Source organism: Carlito syrichta, unplaced genomic scaffold (genome assembly GCF_000164805.1).
Source record: "Carlito syrichta isolate Samal-C Ts95f unplaced genomic scaffold, Tarsius_syrichta-2.0.1 Scaffold214639, whole genome shotgun sequence".
NCBI classification, from domain to species: Eukaryota; Metazoa; Chordata; class Mammalia; order Primates; family Tarsiidae; genus Carlito; species Carlito syrichta.
In genome coordinates this window covers 278,845-300,218 of record NW_007158735.1, presented here as the reverse complement: position 1 = coordinate 300,218, position 21,374 = coordinate 278,845, and positions in this window count along the sequence as shown.

Below are 21,374 nucleotides of genomic sequence, written 5' to 3'. Positions count from 1 at the left end.
TGAGTTCATTTGCAACCTTAGGGCTAGAAGCAGAGTCTCATTGCAAATCCAAAACAAATCAAGAGACAGGAGGCAAAGACTAAGACTAAATTGTCAATAACCATAGTGGGAAAAGGTTAATCTGGAGCTTGGGGGAACACGTGTGAGGGCTGAGATCATTCAGGACATGTTCAATATGTTAAAAGGCAGTTATTGCCCAGGGACATAGGGCACCTGGTTCTAGAAGGGATGGAGGAAGGGTTGGAGAAAGGAGAAATTTCTAGTAAATCACATAACGACTACTATTTGTTAATTAACATTTACTGAAGTCATCTCCTATGCCAGTCACCATGCTAAGTATTTTGTATATATTTTGGGTGATTTACCACCTCAAAAGCATTGTGAAGGAGGAATGATTTCTGTTTTATAGATGAGGAAAGTAAGACTCAGAAGATAAATGAATTGCCCAAGATCATACAACTAAGATGTGCTGCAACTGAAATTTCAACTCAGGTATTGTAACCACGGATCTCTCAGTCTTAACCATTCCATTTTATTCTCTTTATACTGCTTGTAATAACCTTGCCGTTGTTGTCTTGAGTTGATAGTGAAACCTTAGATTACTTCAAATTTGGCATATGAATAGCTTGAGTTTTTCACCTGGTTATGAGTTACATTAGAAAGAGATGGCTTTATGCTTTTTAAATATTTCCCCAAGTGAAAAACAAAATTCCCTAGATATGATATTTTGGTTTTTCACAGTACTTTATAGTCTTCAAAATATTTTTGCATATGTATATTTTCCTACTCCATCCTTGTGAGAGGAATAGGCTATTATTATCCCTAATTTACTGGTAAGAAAGCAGAGGCATAAGGAGTTGCACAATGCTCCTCTGTTATCAAATGGAAGAAAAAGACCTAACTAACTTCCTCATTTGTTTTATTTCTAGGCCAATGTCCTTTTGTGTCAGGCACTGTTACCCGCCACCCCAAAAGCCAGTTCTTCTTGCTAACAGGCAGACCCTCAACTCATATTTGTTTAGGAATCACAGGGGATCCTTTGATCTTAGGAAACATAGCTCCTCCCTAATCAGGGGTGGGCACTAATCCTATTTTAGGTAATGAGATGAAAACAGGGAGGGTTTTCCTCCCTGATTGAAAGAATACACTGTGCTATGCCATGTTTCCTAACTGGAATGCAGAACCTGATTTCTGGCACTGCTGCAACCATCTTATGGTCATGAGGAGAGGTCACTAGAGTTATAGACATGCTGACATGAGCCCTGACATCACTGAGCTACTAAATAAAAGTGAGTCACTACCTACCACCACATCTTTGCTATAATAAAATATAAAATAAACCCTCTGTTATTTCTAACTGAAAGATTTCCTTCTGATTCAACTTTGTACTGCACCAATGAAACACCACTCCACTGAGGTGGGTTTGGAAGAAGCTGATCTATAAACGTGCTTTGTATAGCATGGTCAGTCAGTGAATTCGCAACATGAATGCAAATGTCATTATTATTGTTACTATTTTATATTAAACACTCTTTTATATAATTTTGTATTTGCATTTGGATTCCTAGAACTTAACTCCCCACAATGGAGAGTGAATTTGCTTCACTGAGAAGAAAGGCTGCTCTGATCAATTGTTACTGAGCCAGATGCTGGGCCTGTGCTTTGAACTGTCACTATAGGCAAGTCTTTCTCTGCCTCAGTTTTGCTTTCTGTACACTAGCATAACATGTTCCACCCTCTTAGCTCAGAGTGTAATGTGAAGATGAAATATACATGGGAGAGAAAATTAAAGGAGTCACGGGAGAGAATCTCAACACTTATTAAAATGATTATTTTGTTTGGGCATTGTGTGTGGCATTTTACCAGTTTCACTGACGGACAACTTTACAAGTTAAGTATTGTCCTTTCTGAACACTGAGGGACATGACAGGTAAACCGAGATTTCTTGACTAATCCCACACCCACCAGGGATTTGAGATGGGTTATTTGGGTCTTCTATCCTTCCCCCTTCCTCATCATTTGAAAGAGCTTCAGAATACAAAGCAGTGTGGAAAGGACCTCTCCGAGCCCAGGGTGCTAGATCACAAGAAACAAAGTCAATGGAATTGATTTCTTGGGTGGACCGAATGGGGATCTTTTCATCCTTATGGTGACAGTGTATTGAATCGGAGGCATAAGAGGAATTTTGAGGGAAAATGAGTTCAGCCCCCCAGTTCTGTACAGTCAACAGTTACATAGAAACCGGAATTTGCCTCCAAGGACAATACAGTTTGATCAGAGGAAGTGGCAAATTTGCCAGGCATAAGCAGGGAAAGGATTGTTCCATGTGCAGAGAAAGGAGAAAGAATTTAGAAAAACAGGATGGATATGGAACAACCTTCCAGAGGCCTGACAATAAAGGAAGAAGCTCAGTTAGAAGGCTCACACCCAACCCTCCACACCCATCCCTCTCACAGACCCTATGTGCCTTGAATCCACCTCTGAATTACTGAAAGAAGAATGCTTACACCTTACTCAGGGACCTACAGATTTGATTTGGCATGGCCCCTGTCCTCAAAGTGCTCAGTGTCTACAATGGAAGTACGAAAAGGCAAACCTTTTAATATCAAATGTGACAAGCATGGCGTTGCCCTTATGATCTGTTCCTGGAGTCTCTGAGCTTCCTTTACACCTTTATTTTAATCATTAAGGTCTTTGGAACAGATTGAGATATAGTTTATTTTGAATGAGATATAGAAACATGGAGTTACTGTTACTGAACTACAGGTAACGCGTAGAAAGCATTTCATGCATATAGTTTGTTTTGAATGAGGTATAGAAACATAGAGTTACTATTACTGAAATTTAGGTAATGCATAGAAAGCATTTCATACACTATTACTTAGTAAGAAGGAGACTAGTGTTCAAAAGTTCAGGCTCTAGAACCAGGATGCCTGGGTTGAATCCCGCCCCTTCACTTACTAGCTGTATAGCCATGGTCAAGTCATTGAGACTCTGCACCTTGATTTCTTCATCTGTAAATTGAAATAATCACTGCACCTATCAAAGAATGGTAGGGAGGACTAAACGAGTTAGCATGTGTAACATTCTTAAAATGTGCCTGGCTCACAGCAAGTACTCAGCAAATTTTAGCCATTAATATGAATTGCTCCTTACCTGGCAAATAGGTGTAGTAGCAGTAAAAGTAAGTTGGAGTTGGAAAAGCAGATACAACTGGTATATGATTGATTATCCATTTAGAAGACCCAGAAAGTGAGGAGTGACACAGGCTCTAGAAGCACTATGCTGTCAAGGGAAATGTCTATAATTTGATGAAGCTTGAACAACTCTCAAATTTACTGCTGACCATGGCAGACTACTACACTCCCAACAAGCAAACAAACAAAAAAAGGAGGGGGGTTGGAGAGAAAAATAAAACAATATGGAGATACAATTTACTGAATCTTTTCAATCATAAAATTAAGTTAAGGAGAATATGGGCTAGGGACAAGTACTCTGATGTAATCTGAAGTGACTTTTCTGTTTGATATAAAGCCATAGAGAATGCACAGGGACAGTTTAAAGCATAAGCAAGGTGAGTGAGCTGCATTAAAATGGGAATGAAAAATAACCCAGAAAATGCTATTTATTGTAAAAATTGCTGGCATGCTTAGAGCTGCTTTGATCATCTTTGCCTCAAAGAAAGCAAAGCCAGCAAAGTGAAGTTTCAGAAAAGGGCAGTGAAATGATCAGAGACATAATGGGTGAAAGAAGGTCTTTTTCCCTAGAAGGAAAGAAACAATTGGAGAAAAATTCTTTGGCTTAATAGAGATCTATTGGATAATGAATGGCGAGGCGCGGCCATTCAGGTGCTGCCCTCTCCCCTGTCCCAAATCACAAGAATGAGAAGGAATTTGAAAGGACTGAAAATAGATAAATGGCCATCATATGTTTAAAGCTGCAACTGGGGAAACTGGCAGCCTCGGGGCATTTTTGAAGCAAACAATAGAGAGACTTTCTAAGAAGATCAAAAGTTTTGCACTTGCCCAATCGCAGCTCCTCCTGCAGGGGTGTTTGCTGAAAAACAGACGGGTAAAGGCTATGCTAGGCTCGCTGGAGTAAAGAAAGCCCTCCCTGGTGCTGTCCACAGGATAGTTTGTTGAAGTGGAGGCAGAGAGGGAAAAAAAGACTGAATTTATTTCCCATTTGGGATTCAGAAAATGCAATAGGATAGGGCTAGGGAGAAACTTTCAGATTTAGGATGGTGTGAGGCATATTTTCCTATCCTTCATGTCCCTTATCCCCTTTCCCCAAGGAAAAAAAGAATTCCATTTTGGTCTTGGTCATTCAAAGTTAATCCCAGATCAGCTATATTACCCTCTCCAGGGAGTTTGTTAAAAATGTAGAATCTCAGCCCCATTCTGGATCCCTGAATCAAGGTTTGTATTGTAACAAAGTTCAAGGTGATTTGCAGGCACATCGATGTCTGAAGGTTTACTACAGTCTCACTGCAATTAGGAAAGTAGAGAAAGGACAGGGTGTGCCTCGACCCCAGCTGCACCATTCACGTGCTATGCAGACAGTCAGTTATGGTACCTCCATAGGCTTCATCTAAAGACTAGGAATCAAATCCCCATGACCATTAAATTAGATAATGCATTTGAAGCATTTAGAAATGTACCTGACATATAATAAGAATTCAAAGGCATTAGTGTAGGTTATAATGACTGATATTTATGATCATCCAACTGCCAAAAAACGGGAAGACAGGCCAAGAATGAGCTATACTGTTTAAAGAATGGAGAAACTGAGCAAGCAGTAAGAAAAAGAGACAAGGACATTGACTCTGAACATCCCAACTGTGAATGAGATGTGTAAGAGATGAAGCAGCAGACAATGGAAACTTGCTACACAGCTCCAGAGTGCATAAATGGCTTTATAGAAAACCCAGCTGTGAGCAGGCTTGAGCAACAGGTAAATGGGTTACAACTTAATTAAGAAAGACAATGTACAGCTCATGTGTGTTTTCCTTGGCCATTTATCAAACATGTCGGTATTGTTTGATTTGTTCTCGAGGTAGTTAATTAAGGTAAGTTGGTTACCTTATACTCTTCTAGATAAGTATTATTTTATTTTTTAATAAAAATTACTACATAGCAATTTCTTGCTCATTTTACCAAAATTCAACCTGAGACCCAAGTTACTCCTTGTAGTAAACTATCCCAACAATGAAGAAGAAATAACTCAGCAATGGTGATAGTAAAACAGAGAAAAACATAAATTTTATGAGCTCCCAAAACAGTGTTAAGGATGCATCACAACAGTAGAAATGATGCAAGTTGTTTCTAGAATTTACTTTAAGTAGAATTCTGGGAAAAGATGCAATTGGAGTTTGAGGGGTGACCTAAGGTCAGTTTCTTGTTGTACCTGGAGTTGATATCCCACCTATAATGGAGTCATTGCAATCTCTCAATTCATGCTCTCACTGTTTAGACAATCTCTGGAGCAGACATTCTATCTCATCCTTAGTCTTAGTCTAATTAATAGCTTGAGTAATAAACAGCGGCCTGTTATTCACAGACAGGTGTATACACTTGTCAGAGGTCTTGGCTAAATCATCTTGATTGTCTCTAATAACAATGTTAACGACCCTCTGCATTAGCTTTAGGTTGTAAAACATCTTTCCTTGATGTTTGTTCAATATTTTCATGAGAATTAGAAACATCTATTACAAATCCTAGGATACTAAAGAGCTCCTGGAACATTATGCTATAATTCACATTGAAATCTCAGCCGAAACCACAAGTACTTGGAGCCCCGTTCTATCATCTCTCAGAAAGAAAGATATCCTGAATTATCACTGAGACTCTTTAGAATATCTATTTAGAATTTTAGAATATCTATTTAGAATATTAGAATATCTGTCGGCCTTCAATGAGTGACTTCGCTATTCACCATCTAGAAACTTTTTACCATTGATGAAATATACAGACCTACAATAGAAAATCATGAATTTCTAAGTAGATTCGTGTGGTTCAGTAACTTTCTAAACAGAATGGTTACTATGTCATGTAGGTGAGTTTTGTAGCCAAACTCCCTATTCTGGTGCTGATTTATGTATTTTATCAACACGGAGATATGCAATAGGGCAAATGTGAGAACAATTAAAGTGATCAGGAATATGGATTAATCAAGACCTTGAAAATAGCCAAGGACCTATATAAGAAATATTGAAGAATCAATAAAAGTGATCGTTTTTATTTAAAAACATTTCTTTCCTATTAATGTGCTTAGCAGTCAAAGGGTTATGAGGAATTCAAGAAGATGCATAGGAAAGACAGCTGCTTGAGAATATCCTCCCAGAAAAATGAACAAATGTTTCTGCTTGTTCTTTCAAAGTCTCTTTGAACTTAGGAGGGAACTATGTGATGTCTGCACTTTTTAGAAGGCAGAACTTTCAAATTCTAGTTTTTGTTTATATCTGATCCAAATTTATCTTGCTCTATCCACAGATGCCTCTGTAAATAGCTGACATATCCATATAAGCTTATGAAATTTGCACATTTTGTAACCTTTAGACTGAAAGGTAACTTGATCTTTGCCTCCTTCAGCCCAGACCACTCATCTATACCCCAAATTTTTAGCCATCGATCCTAAGTTTGCTCTGAGTTTGTCTTGCATCACTCAATGTTAACTAACTTAAAATAGAACTTGTATTCAGCCTCACATCCTCCCTCTATCTGTGCTATTCCACAGACCTCAAGTCTGCCCCCAACGACTTTTTCTGCTAATTCACCATCTAGAAACGTTTTGCCATTGATAATTCTTCCTCCTTCTTTAATCCTTGAATCTAATTTATCACTTCAAATTTGTTTCTTTTTCTGAAGAAAAATTACCTTCCCCTCTATTACCAACATTCGTAAACTTATTTATTCATTCAAAAATATTTTGTAAGCATCTGTGAGTCCGGGTCTCAGCTCCTTTGAAAGGCTAGACCCTAGAAATGAGAAAGACTTGGAAGTAGTTTTGCAGTGAGGAACACTGACTTTGTTAGTTCACTCTGTGATTGGATTGATATAGTCTGTTTCACTCTAGTGGTTGCCAGAAAATAAGGTGAACTACTCAATAGAAAGATAATGTCAGCCAGAGCCTTTTAAATTATTTATGCACAATGTCTGATATTAAAAAAAAATTACCAGACATGTTAAGAGACAAAATCAATAGAAAAAGTATAACAGAAAACAGTCACAGATGATACAGAATGGGGTTTTCAAAAATGGACTTAAAATAGTTGCAATTAATATGTTCAATAAAATGAATGACAAGGTGGAGAATTTCACTAGAGAATGCAATCTATATAAATATATCAAACCCAAATTCTTGAACTGAAAAAAACCTTGAAATTATAAACCTAGTAAATTGGTTTTTACAGCATATTAGACCTAACTAGTTTTATGAGGCCAACATAACATTTAAAAAATCAAAACATGACCCCCCAAATCCCAGAAAAGTATGTGACCTCTTTCTCAAAATCAGATTCAAAAATCTAAAAAATATATATATACAATTTAGCATATTTGTAGACTAAATGAAAAATATATTACTTTTTTAGATGCAAAACACTTAATGGCAATCATTTATCATATAATGTGATACAAAGCTCTTACCAAAATAGAAATAAAAGGGAGTTTTCTTAATCTGATTACAATCATGCAAAAAGTACCTATGGCACGAACATTTAATGAAATTTTGAAAACTTATCTTTGATTCCAGGAATGAGACAAGATACTCATTACTCACTCCTTTATTTAGCACTGTATTGAAGGTCATAGCCTATTAAATAAGGGAAGAAAAATAAGGGCATCATGACTAGAAAGGAAGACATAAAACCATCATTATTCACAGATAGTGTGATGATGGTACTGGAAAATTTAAAATAATCTATAACAAGCAAGTATAACTAATACATAGACACAGCAAGTCAATAAATATAAGATCAATTATACAAACATTATTTATATTTATTTATACTGTCAACAATGAGATTATGAAAATATTTAAAATTAAATTATTTATATAACATCAAGCATTGAGTAATAAATTTCACAAAGATATACAACATTTACATATAGAAAGCTACAAATTAACACTATGATAAATTAAAGAAAAACTAAAAAATAGAGAACGATACCATGTTTATTGATTGGGACTTAATAACTCAATATTGTAAAGATGCTATTTCTCTAATTAATGAATAGATTCTATGCAACGTGTCTCAATATCTCAACTGTAGTTTTTGGTGGAAATTGACCAGTTGATGTTAAAACTATCAGAATACAAAGGTATAAAAATAATTAAGGTTATCTGGAAAAATAAGAACAAGTTTGGGGGACTTAAATTGCTAGATATTGTGACTCATTCATTATAAGCTATAAAGGAACACTACTTTTTTTTTTTTTTGAGTTGGAGTCTCACTCTGTTGCCCAGACTGGAGTGCAGTGGCCGCTCCTGGCCACCGCAGCCTCGACCAGCTGGACCCCAGCGATCCTTCCGCCTCAGCCTTCCGAGTAGCCGGAATTACAGGCATGCACTACCACGCCCAGCTGATTTTTTGATTTATTGTAGAGATGAGGTCTCGCTCCCCAGGTGGGTCTCAAACCCATGGGCTCAGGCAATCCACTCACCTCAGCCTCTCAAAGGCGTAGAACACTACTTTTAAAAAGTTAAGTATGTGCAAGTGATGAGATGGAGAGCCCAGAAATAAATCCACACGTATGGAGTAATTTGGTTTCGGAAAATGGTGATACTGTGGTGGAGTGAAGAAAGGATAATCTTTCCAATAAATGATGTTGGATGAATTTAATTTCAATGTTGGAAAAAATTTGCTATTTTCCTCACGTCATACAAAGATGAAAATTTCAGATGGGTTTTAGTTCCCATCTGAAAAAAGAAAAAAGTATAAAAGAAAAACAAAATGAATCTTCTAGGAGATAGAAAGAACGCTATCTACATTACCTTGATTTATGAAGATTTTTAAAAGGATATAAACAATACTAATCTAGAGAAAAATGGACTTTATTAAAATTTAAAATTTGTTTTCACTCCAAGCAAAGTAAAAGCTGAAGCTGCAGAGTGGAGGGAGATAATTGCAATATATATATATGTATGTATATATATATAGATGTCTGAGAAATAGCTCATATTCAGAATATATACATTATGCCATTAAATCAACAAAAAAAGAGAAAAATTTCAATTCAAAAAGTAAGCAAAGATTTGAACAGGCTTTTCACAAAATGAAATACTTAAATGGCCAATAATCATACAGAAAGTGTTCAGTTTTATTAACAATTAGGGAAATAAGACTTAAAATAATGAAATATCAGCTCCTGTCTTACATTGAAAAGACTAATACTGAATGTTGTAGAGGAGATGGAGGAACAGGAAGTGTCATATGCTACTTGTAGGAGTGTGACTTGTTATGAGCACATTGGAAAACTGTTTTGCAGTATTTATTGAAGGTAAACATGTGACCCAGAAATTTCATTCCTAGGTAAATGCCTAAAATAAACATATACATATAGGCAGTAAAAGACATGTAGAATAGATTTCATAAAATGGTAGACACAAACCAAAATAAGGCAAATATCTATTAACACTGCAATGCTTAAAGAAATTATATTATATCTAAGGAATGGAATACTGCACAGCAGTAAAAACAAACTACTGCTATACGCAAAATATGGATGAATCCTACAGACATACTATTGAGCACTAGAAGACAGGTACAAAAGAAAATACAACATGAGGAGAGAATCCCCTCCAAAATTGGAGTTTATTTATTAAAAATTGTATATTTATTCTTACATATTTAAACTTCAGTCACCTTCAAAGTACTCTCCATTTGATGCAATACACCTATCAAGATACTTTTTCCACTGCTCAAAACAGTTTTTGAACTCATCAATTTTGATGCCTTTTAGTCCTTCTGTCATTTTTTTCATTTCATCTCTTCTGTGTCAAAAAAATGCTTCCCTTTGAGGACTTTTTTCATCCGGGGAAGCAAAAAAAAAAAAAAATCACTTAGGGCAAGATCAGGTGAATAGGGAAGGTGGGGCACAGGGGTCATGCTGCCTTTGGTCAAAAACTGCTGAACATTCAGCATGGTGTGGGCAGGTTGTTCTCTTAAATTACCCATCATGAAGTGAGTAAACACACTAAAAGATCTCCAAAAAAATTCACTGAAGCCGAACGCAGCCTCCTACAACAACTCTAGCTAGTACACCTATGCCGATGGGTTCCTAGAACACTTACTTAGCGGAGGAAACCTGTACTACAAGGGGCCCGCCCTTCAAAAAACAATTCTGTTTTTTTCTGAGATCTCCTTTGTTTATGATTCCATTTTGGTACAGCACCCAGGCAGGCAAAACAAACTGATGGTGTTAGAAGTCAGGCCAGCGGTTACCTCTGGAGACCAAGTAGGTGAATAGGAAGAAACATAAAGGGAGTCCTATGGTACTGACAATGTCTTATTTCTTTGGTGGTAGCTCCATGGGTATTTAGACCTTATGAAAACTGAGTTATGTTTGCATTTTGTATTTGTGTGCCTGTATATATTTTATAGATAACATGTGTTATCTATAACATATATAAAATACTTGAGGAAAATTTTACTTAAAAGATGAGTGTCAAAAAGAAAGGAGTGATTGAAAATGTCCAGAATGTTAAAGGTTTAATAAACTAAACACAACAAATGAATATTATCTTTTTTCTAAAGTAGGTATTATTAATCTTGACAAGAACAATTTTAGTTTTCTCATACTAGTTAACTCTTCCAACTACTTTAATTTATTGCATTACTGATACCTCTTGGAAAATTTTCCCTGCTTAGAAAAGAGCTCTCAGAAGTGTGGATTTTTTTCTTCTTTCCCTGATCTACTTTCAGAATATTTTTCTCTTCTTTATACACGTATATGCCAGACAGCAGTAAGAGAAACGCCCTCAGCGGGCTCACTAATCACGACAAGGCAAACCCCTTTGCTGGGCAGAGGTATGATGAGCATGTCAGTTAGTAAGACTAGCCGGAGGGCACCCATGGCCGTCACTGATCACCCTGCTGTAGGTCTGGAAGCTCTGCCTCTTTCCCTGCTCAGAGGCTCCCTTCTGCCTATGGTTCCTGAGGCACTCCCAGGAGTCACCATGGTAAAGCTCTTTGCTTCCCAAGTGGTTGTTTTCTCTGTGACACATACTTATACACAGAGTCCTTCCTGCTGGAGGTGGAAACCATGAGAGGGCTTGAAGCAAGGCTCAAGGCAGCCCCCACTTTGGCATCTGCTAGTAGTGGGATATCGCAAGACTTCCATATGAACCCAGACATGAAACAGCCGAGTAATTGGCAAATGTGAGCTGAAAATAGGAGTCCAGCAAAGAGCGTTGAGTTCCGAAAAGCTTTGTTCCCTTTGCTGTTCCCCTTTGACCGGGAATCCCCCCGCCCACTCTATTTCCAGAAAGAGTGAATTTCTTTCCCGGAATGTCATTTTTGCAGACCCTGAAGGGATATGTACCTTTTGGCAAATCAAATAAAGAACAATCCTCAACTGCCATTTGACCTCAGCTCTTGGAATCTGCTCACAAGGCCTTGGCTGACCATTCTTCCCTCTGTCTGCGGCCCCTCATGCCTCATGCTCGACTCTGGGGTTCAATCCCTACACTTTGTCCTTTCTAGCACAACATAGTTGGTAAATAGAGACTTGAACTCCTGGAGTGGTGTGGCAAGGAATATTGGAGTAGAATTGTATGTGAATGCAGACATCCTACAGACACAGCCTCATGTTATTCAAGTCAATCTGGCATGGTTTTCCTCCCGTATTTACCCTGGACAGCTGCTTGGAACCTCCTGTCTGTTTCTCTCTCAGCTGGGCCTCGAATAGCCTGGAGCTCCTTCTCTCTACTTCCCTGGTACCTGAGATGCACAGCTCACCCTGCATGTGGCATGGGACCACGCTTTACTATTCTTGGGTTAAATTGTTTTTCTATTTTTAAATCACTCAAGGCCTAACTCAGTGGCATCACTAAGTTTTCACTGCAGAACTACCCTAAGTTAAATTCATTTTCCCCTAGAACACAACCCAGCAAAAGAGGTCAAATTAAGTTTCCACTCCACAGTGTTTGTTTTACCATGCCCTGTTTACAACTCCACCTCTCCTCTTTCCTCCTTTTCTCTTCAGTTTGTTTTCTTTACAATTCCATCAAGTAGCTCATGGAGGGAGTACTTAATTCCTGGTTAATGTCTTCTCAAGTCAAATTTCAATCGAATTCACTTATCTTGGGCCAGAAAAGGATTAAAGAATTATAGAATGTTACTTGACAGTTTCTTGTAGAGCAGTAATCATTATAATGTATGACTTGGATGATATATGTTACATATGCTCATTTATGCTTTATTTGACATTATAAGGGGGGTCATTTTTCAAATAGTAAAAAGAAAAAGGGGTGTGTTTTTTTATCCTGAGATAAACAGTTTCCAAAGATATGTATATTAGTCAAGTTCTCCGAAGAAACAAAACTGTTAGGATATGTAGGGGTGTGTGTGTGTGTGTGTGTGTGTGTGTGTGTGTGTGTGTGTGTGTATGTGTATGTGTGTGGTGCGTGTGTGTGTCTAGAAGGAGAGAGAGAGGAACACACACACACACAGCACACACACACACACACACACAGAGATTAAGAAATATTAATTATAAGGAATTAGCTCATATGATTCTAGAAGTCGAGAAGTCTCAAGATCTTCAGTTGGCAGACTGGAGACCCAGGAAAGCTGATGAGTAACTCCAGTCTCTAGCCCAAAGTCTTGAGAATCAAGAAAGCTAATGGTGTAATTCCCAGTTTAAAGCCAGTAGGCCTAAGACCCAAGAAGAGCTAATGTTTCAGTCTGAGTCCAAAGGCTGAGAAAAAAAATAATGTCTCAGCTCAAGCAATCAGGCAAGAAGTGTTCCCTCTTACTTTTTCTGTTCAGTTCTTCAATAGATTGGATGAAACCTACTGAAATGATTTGGATGTAGTTTATTTAGGCCTGACAAATCTCATGTTGAAATTTGATCCCCAATGTTTGAGATGAGGCCTAGTGAGGGCTGTTTGGGTCATGGAGGCAGATCGCTCATGAATGGCTTGGTGCAGTCTTCCTGGTAATGTACTCTATTAGTTCCCATGAAACTCCTGCTTATTAAAAAAAAGAGCCCAGCTCCTCCCTCTTTTCTCTTTTGTATCCCACCATGTAATCTCTATATGCCAGCTTCCCTTCACCTTCCACCATGAGTGGAAGCAACCCAAGGCCCTCACCGGAAGCAGATGCTGGCACCATGTTTCTTGTGCAGCTTGCAGAACCATGAGCCAAATAAGTCTCTTTTCTTTATAAATTACCTTGCCTCAAGTATCCCTGTATAGCAACACAAAAACTGAACTAAGGCATTCACCCACAGTAGGGAGGGCAATCAGCTTCACTCAGGCTACCAATTTCAACATTAATCTCATCCACAACGTGCTCACAGACACAATCAGAATGTTTGACTAAATGTCTGGGCACACCAGTTAGGTAGACACACAAAATTAGCCATAACAATAGGTTTGTTGGGACTATTATTGACTTTCTCATCTAAAACAAGAGGGAAAAAAACACAGCCAGCCCAGTGGGCTAAGATGAGAATGCAAAATTAATTGACGAGAGGGTCAGTAATGATGGGAGAAAACACTGAATCTAAGAGAGAGAAGGCAGAAGGGTAACTGTCAGTTTACAGCTCATGCTATTCCCGAAGAGGTCAGGTTGGCCAGGGTTGATTAGTCAGCATGGCTAATGTGATTAGCACAATCAGAGCAACATATGACTAGGGAGGTGGATAGCTGCATAGCCTCAGCAGAGTTCCTTAATATTCCAGAAAGTCCAAAACCTAAGTTTAGGGGGCAGACGATTGAAAAGAGATTGCGGCACTGAGAAGTAGTTGCAAATGGCCCACAGAAAGATCATACAGGTGAGTGTAGCTCCTTGTTAGTGAAACTCAAGGAAGTTGTGACCAGCACAGGTCAAGAGTACAACAACATTGGAGTAAGTGTCTCACACCCACAGTGTCATGCAATGTGCAAATTCACAAATACAGGAATATCTGAAAGATATTAAAAATACTACTGATAATAACAATAGCATAACACTAGCAGCAGCAACTTTTAAAGGAAAATGGCTGAAACAACATAAATTAGACTTAAATTAGTATAGAGGGATATTGTGGAGCACTGTTGGCCAACATTCTCTAGAGACATTATTATCACATAAGATGATGATGACCAGCCTGCAGGGATAAATTTAAAGCCTAAGGATAAACTTGTACAGAATAAGACCTAAGCTGAGATGTTGCCTGTAGTTACACATAGTTGCAAAAGTTTGCTAATCCCATTGTGAGATAACATCACACCTGTTATAAATATTTTAATCATTGATATACGTAGCTAGGTTAGCTATTTAATAAACCTCGATAATTCAACAATAGTCCCATGTAAGCTTTTCGAAAGTAATCCTCTAGTGTATAAATCCCAATCATATCATTGATTTATTGGTATGTGGCCTTGGTACTCAAGCAGGATCACCCTTGACTAAGTCATCCAGACAATAACTACCCAACCCCCGAACATACACAAAACACTAAAACTCACTATTCCAAATTTGTGTATAGTTTTGCTGCCTAAAAAGTTACCCCAAAACTGTTGTTGTGCTGCCTGGACAGTTTGATTGATCACTGTGATCAGTTTCAACTGAGGCTATGTGCTCTAGGATGGCTTCTGTCACTTGGTGGTTGCTGATATCTACTGGGGCAATAAAGACAACTTGTTTATATGTCTCTAATTACCTATCAGGCTAGACTGGGCTCCTTCTCATGGTGGTGGTCATGGAATTCATCAGAACAGCAAAAAAGGGCAAGCCACAAACAAGAAATTTCCAAGCGTCTGTGGACATTGCATTTTTTTATTATCTTATTGGCCAACAAAATTATACAAGTGATCCCAGAGTCAGTGTGGGAGGGGATTAACTAAAGAAAATTATTGCTACCTTTTTGTAAATAATATACTATGGCTGGGTATGACCAGCCATTTCTGCAATTCTACCACACTGCAACTAAATTATGACAGTCTCAGTGGCCAGTCCATATACATCTTCAGTAATATCTTATGCACACCACCGTCAATGTGCCATATCTGATAATGTTGTCACCTACATAACACAGAGTGACTGCTACAAGTGTCTGAAAATTCCACAGACCTCACCTATTAACAGGGATCTTCTTTTTAGTTAAGTAAAACGTAGTGTGAAAACTCACAGCCAAAGTCTTGCTTTCTGCTTCATGCCTTTTGATGACTCAGCAGTGTTTGTGTAAAGTACAGACTTAATATGCAAAATTCCAAACTCATAAAACAGATAATTTAGGAGTAGAGAATGATTCATCCCATCACCATAGAATTCTTCACTCTTACATCAGGATTCTTTAAAATAGCCAGCTCCCCTAGGGTCCCTAAAATAAAACTCATCACCAAACTTGTGTAGATTCTTGGGATTATACCCGCAGCATACACAGAACAAAGTATTCCTATATTGATGATTTTATCATCGGCTCTCTCTTGACTTAAGGGGCAGTAAAGGACTGTGTCCAACTTGGAAAAGTATACGAATCAAAGCAGTAATATTATGTCCAGAGAACACTGATAAAGCTCATAGCATTACGTGATTTAAAACATGTGAATATCTCATCATATACTGTCTGTGGAACGGAACCTATGTCTATTCCCAAAAGTAAAGAACTGAGTTCAATCATCAGCCTTCAGTTGACATGTGGGGTGGGGGAGGGGCGAGGCCCGTCTGATAGACCAATGACAGCACTGGGGTGACCTCTGTGCATCTCCCAGGGCACCATCTTAAACGGCCAACCCCACAGAGAACCTGCCTCTTTCTCTCCTGCTCTCTTCCCAACTTTGCCATGATTAATGTCCCTCATTTGATTGACACAGCCCTTAAAGAGCAGGCATCTCCCTTCCCTCATTGTGTGTTCAAGCATGGCAATGCAGGAGGCACAGAATCCATTAAGGGAGGACTAGCAGGGCCTTGTCCTCCATCCCACAGCCGCTTTTCATCTGTGCTGCCCTTCCTCGTTCCATTCCACTGGGGCTGTTGTGAGCCAGCAGGTTATGTAACATCCTATAGAAGGATCCTATTTAAAACTCTGATAGGTGACAGCCCGTGTGACAAACAGGCTTCAGTCTGTCAAGCAAGCATCTCCAAAGCATCTGCATTTTCCGGGCTGCTGTTTTCTTGCTTGTAGTCCATCAGGGTTGTGCTGGGCTATCCAGGCCCTTTCAAGGAATGGGATCCGCTGTGTCTCAGCAAGAGGCTGTCAAATTGTGCCACTTTCCCTGCTTAATTCATACAGGGGTATCCATATTTATATTGATCTAGGCACATGAATGGCATGCACATGCTAGGCAGCAACTTGGCAGAGATGATCCAAAACTACTTTGCACTCACTAAAGATTTCAACTCACCCACAAAGTGAATATATTTAGCCTGGTCACTGATGCAATTTGTCTCCCCACTATAAACAGAAATCACATCAGTAATTGAATATGTGTGATATATAGATACAGATATTTATATATAGATATAGATATATACATATAGATATAAAATATATGTGTGTGTGCATACATAAAGAGAGAAAATCTCTTTTTCCATTAACTATTTAGAAATCCTGTCCATTGTTCAGTTTGCCAACTTTCTACCACAGTTCGCCTATAAATTAAGTGATTACAGTTCCTATTGTCAACATGTCATACTAGGCTGTCATTCAGTCACACACTCAGATACAACCCCAACAATCCTGACTATGATCAGGATGAAGAGGAGGCAGGAAAGCAGGCAGCAAGCTTTGTATCATCCAGGATCATTGGGGGAGTTGCTACCTGGCCCATTCCCATCCTGTACCTTTTTCAGTTACCTTTGAGATGCACTTGCCTTTTCTGGTTTGTCATTTCCCCCTACTATCTTTTGCTGATACCCACCATTCCAGAATGTTCTGTGATATCTAGGAGCAACCACTCTGATTCCTCTCTGTTGCAAGCTCAGGCTGCTTGACTTCAATTCTGTCTGCTCTCTCTCTCATCCTTCAGTGCCAGGACCTCCCAGTAACTCTTTGAGCACTGCACTGTGACTCTGGATCCTGTGAAGTTGCCTCCAGGCACATCTATTAAATAAGGCACCTCATTCACCCTGGATACCCAACAGCTGAGGCACCCACTATTCACAGTGAATCTGTACCTGGGAAGGAAAGTAGAAGTCTCTGCTGTCCTTCTCATATTAGTTTTATCATCTTTTATATTCACTCACCATCTACTTACCATTGCCTCTGGATGGCATGGAGAGGAGGGATCTTATTTACAGTCTTCTATAACTTTGACACTGTCTTGAAATTCACTTTCACTTCTATCTGGAAGCTATTGCAACCAGAAAGGATCACTTCTTCTGGCTGTGTGGAACCTAACTTTTATACCACCATGTTTTCTTAATCCAATTTCTATTATAGAATACATTTTATTTCTGGATCCTTTTCTTCTCTCCACAGCCCAGCACTTGCCCATCAGAAGCTTTAATTTTCAAGAATATTGTTTCTACTATACATTAAATTATATATTTAATAACATAAGGGACTTCTTCATTCCAGGATTTATCTGTTCTCTCTCAAGTTCAGGACAGTGCTTACAGGAAACTGTTGTGTAAATCTTGGTGTGAAAGGTCATAGACATATGAAAACTAGATCTTCTGGGGTAGAGAGAAGAAGAAACACCTTATACCTAAAAATTTTATTTACTACATTCTTATGAGAAACTTGCATTTATTTTCATTCATCTCAAGTAACCCTTGGCATAAATATGGGTACTTAATTATTTAATACCATTACCCATTATCAGTTGGAATAACAATAATAATAATAACAGTAATGAGGCAGTTATTTAGCTCTTTTATTGTGAAGAAGTTTTTATATCTAATTTAACAGTATGGAACTCACCATATATGTGTGCCAATAGGAATAAATTCTGTACATTGGAGTGGGTAGCTCCCTGGGGCAAGGGTAGGGTCTACCCTGTTCACTGTGTATGTACACACTGTGTGTGCCCATTCTGAAGTCTGGCCTGCTGTAAGTGTTCTATTAATGTTGGCTGAGTGAATGACCCATTCCCATCTCTTTTGTTGACTGCTGAGATGGTACTCCAGGCAGAACAGAATTAAAGTGTTCTCATTCAGATTTTGTCTTCACTAATGCACTCCCTAAAACTGAGACATGCATCTATGACAAATCACGGTTCAAAAATCCTTATTGAGGCCAGACACAATAATCCCAGCCTTAATCCCAGCACTTTGGGAGACCGGCAGGAGAATCTGTTGTTGAGACCAGGAGCTTGAGACCAGCCTGAGCAGCATAGCAATAACCCTGTTTCTATAAGAAATTTTTAAAATTAGCTAGGTATCGTGGCACATACCTGCAGTCCCAGCGACTTTGGAGGCTGAGACAGGAGGATCCCTTGAGTTCAGGAGTTCAAAGTTGCAGTGAGCTATGATCGCACCAGTGTACTATAGCCTGGGTGAAAGAGTAAGACCCTGTCTCTGAAAAAAAAAGTTAATTAAACAAACAAGAAAATCACAATAATCCTTATTAGATCTGCTGACAGGAAATGTGAGATGGCTTGTCAAATGAGCCATGCCTACAGCTCAGAAACGTCCAACCATGCTGACTCTAATTTAACCTTCACTTCCATCTGATATGTCCACTTTACCATCTATCACCTCCGAATTTCTGAAAATTATTTATTCACTGTGTCCTCTTGTTCAGCTTATGGTTTGTTTCAGTTTCTCTAAAATCTTGTCTTCTGATTTAAGAAAAGGATCCATCCTGGAAAAATAGAACCAACTTAGAGCACAGTGCTCAAGAAACAGAATAAACAAAACCCACTGTTGTTCAGAAGAAAAATTCAAGACCAAGCATACTTGTATTCTTTGATTGTCTTACTCTAAGAGCAAGAGAAGAAGCTACCACTAATAGTAACTTGGTCTTCACAGACCCCACCCAGGACTCAGCTAAGAATCTATCAAGTAAAGTGTTTAAATATCAACTCTTGACAGTGTTACCTCTCAGAGGAAATACAGCAGGCCTTGCTCACCTACTCTCCTTGGGCCAAGAATAGCATGTGAGTGAGTGAAGAAGAAAGGTTCATTTAAGATATATGAAAGGATTTCAGGAAAGGGTGGGTGGAAGCATCTTCCCCAGCTTAGCGGCAGCTGGAACAAATAGACCAAAAAGAGCAATCCTGAGGTGTGCCCCCTAGATACACCCATTCATAGAGTTCTCCATTCTTTGCCCCTGGAGCATGAACAACTTAGACAGCCCATTCCTTTATGCAATCAGATCTTCCAGATTTAAGCCAAAGTCAAGAGTAGGCAGTTTATCCCTCAAACTTTTCTTTGTCTTATTCCCTCAATATAATACTAACTTTATTCTTCTTATCACTCGTCCAATTTTATCCAGATCTATAGATAACACATCCTATAATTTGTGAAATATTTGAAAAATTCAACTCAATTTTTATTACTTAGCTATATGTATTTTTAAAATACATTCAAATCAATAATGATGATAACTGTTACCCATATCTTGGGATTTATATGCACTGTACAAATGGTAGAATACTCCCTAAGTATTTTAGGGAATGTCTAATATCTCTTGAGTCAGATTGCGTGAGTTTGAAGCCTGCCTCTGCTATTTTCTAGTTGTATGACCTCTGGGTCCCAATTTTATCTTCCACAAAATGGGAATAATAGAACCTTACTTCAGCGAGTTAATGTGAAGATGAAATGAGTTAGCAGAAATAAGGTCCTTAAAACACTGTGTCCAAAGGAGAATATGCGCTTAATGTTATTAATATTAATATGATTTATACCTTACTAGCATGTGTCCATTGTCTCTTTTAAAGCCCAAAGATGTTTCTGAAGTCCCTATTTTGCACTGTCCAAATTACAGAAAATTCAAGTTGAAAAGATACCTGCTGAGGACCGTTTCATCTTTAGGCCTCCGCTTGAATGAGACTTTTGCAGAACTGATGCTTATGGGACCATCCTGTGTTTGCTTTGCCACTCACTCTGCTAATTTTTATCAGAGCCTTTTGGTAAATTTTATTTGCTAAATGAAATTTCTAGCACATACAAACATTTGTACTTATTTCATTCATTTATTTATTTGCTGAATATGTATATACTGTTTTAACCCAAATAGTCATACACACACATACTTGTGCATTGTTTTGGTACCCTCTGGAGTATAAAATGAGTGCAAGATCTTTGTCTGCCTTTTCATGGCTTTATCCCCAGTGTCTCACACACTGGCAGTACATATAATAGCAGCCAATAAATATATTGTGAACGAATGCATAAATAAATGAATAAATGGCATTATTTTATAAACAATAAAGTGCCTTCCTTAAAGTCACGTGACAACTCAAGAGCAGGATGGTGAAGAAGATGAGTACTGGTTTCTATTGCAACCTGCCACTTTGGCATCATACTAGATGTGTGTGTTCGCAGACACCTGGGAGTCCCCAAGGGTCAAGATTATTTCCATATGAATGGTATTTTTTTAAAAATTCTGTTGACATTTTCACTGATGATACAAAACAGAGGTGGGTGAACTTCTGGTCCCTTAATGCAAATCAAGGCAAAGGCACACAGCTGTACCAGCTGCCATGGTATTCTTCTTCATTGCAACACACTCACAGTGAGGGGAAGAAAAGTCAGTTTGCTTGGGAATGTCCTTTGATGAAACGGTAAAAATGATTAATTTTATTAAACCTCAACCCTTAAATACAGGCCTTTTTCATATTCTGTATGACAAACTTATAAAGCACAAATACTGCAAAACCAAGTATGCTAGCTACTTTGTGGAGCAGCACATATGCAACTGAGTAGTGCACCGAACTAGTCACTTTTGTCCTAAGAACACAATTTTGTTTGAAAGAACAAATTCCAGACGAACTATGGTTATTCAAACTTGGGCATTTGGCAGGTTTCTTTTCCTAAAAAATGAGCAAAGTGAACTTGTCATTTAAAGGAAAACAACAGAGAGTATTAGTTGCCAGTGATAAAAGTTAAGCTTCTGAGAAAATAGTCAGACCAAAAAAACCACAAAAAACCATATTTGTATCTACCACTGTGAGCTTGACAGCTTCCCAATACTCAGACTTTTCTGATGTGATCAGTAATTATATTAATAAATGAGATTTTCTTTGATATTGTGAAATGAAATATGTCAGCTTTTGAA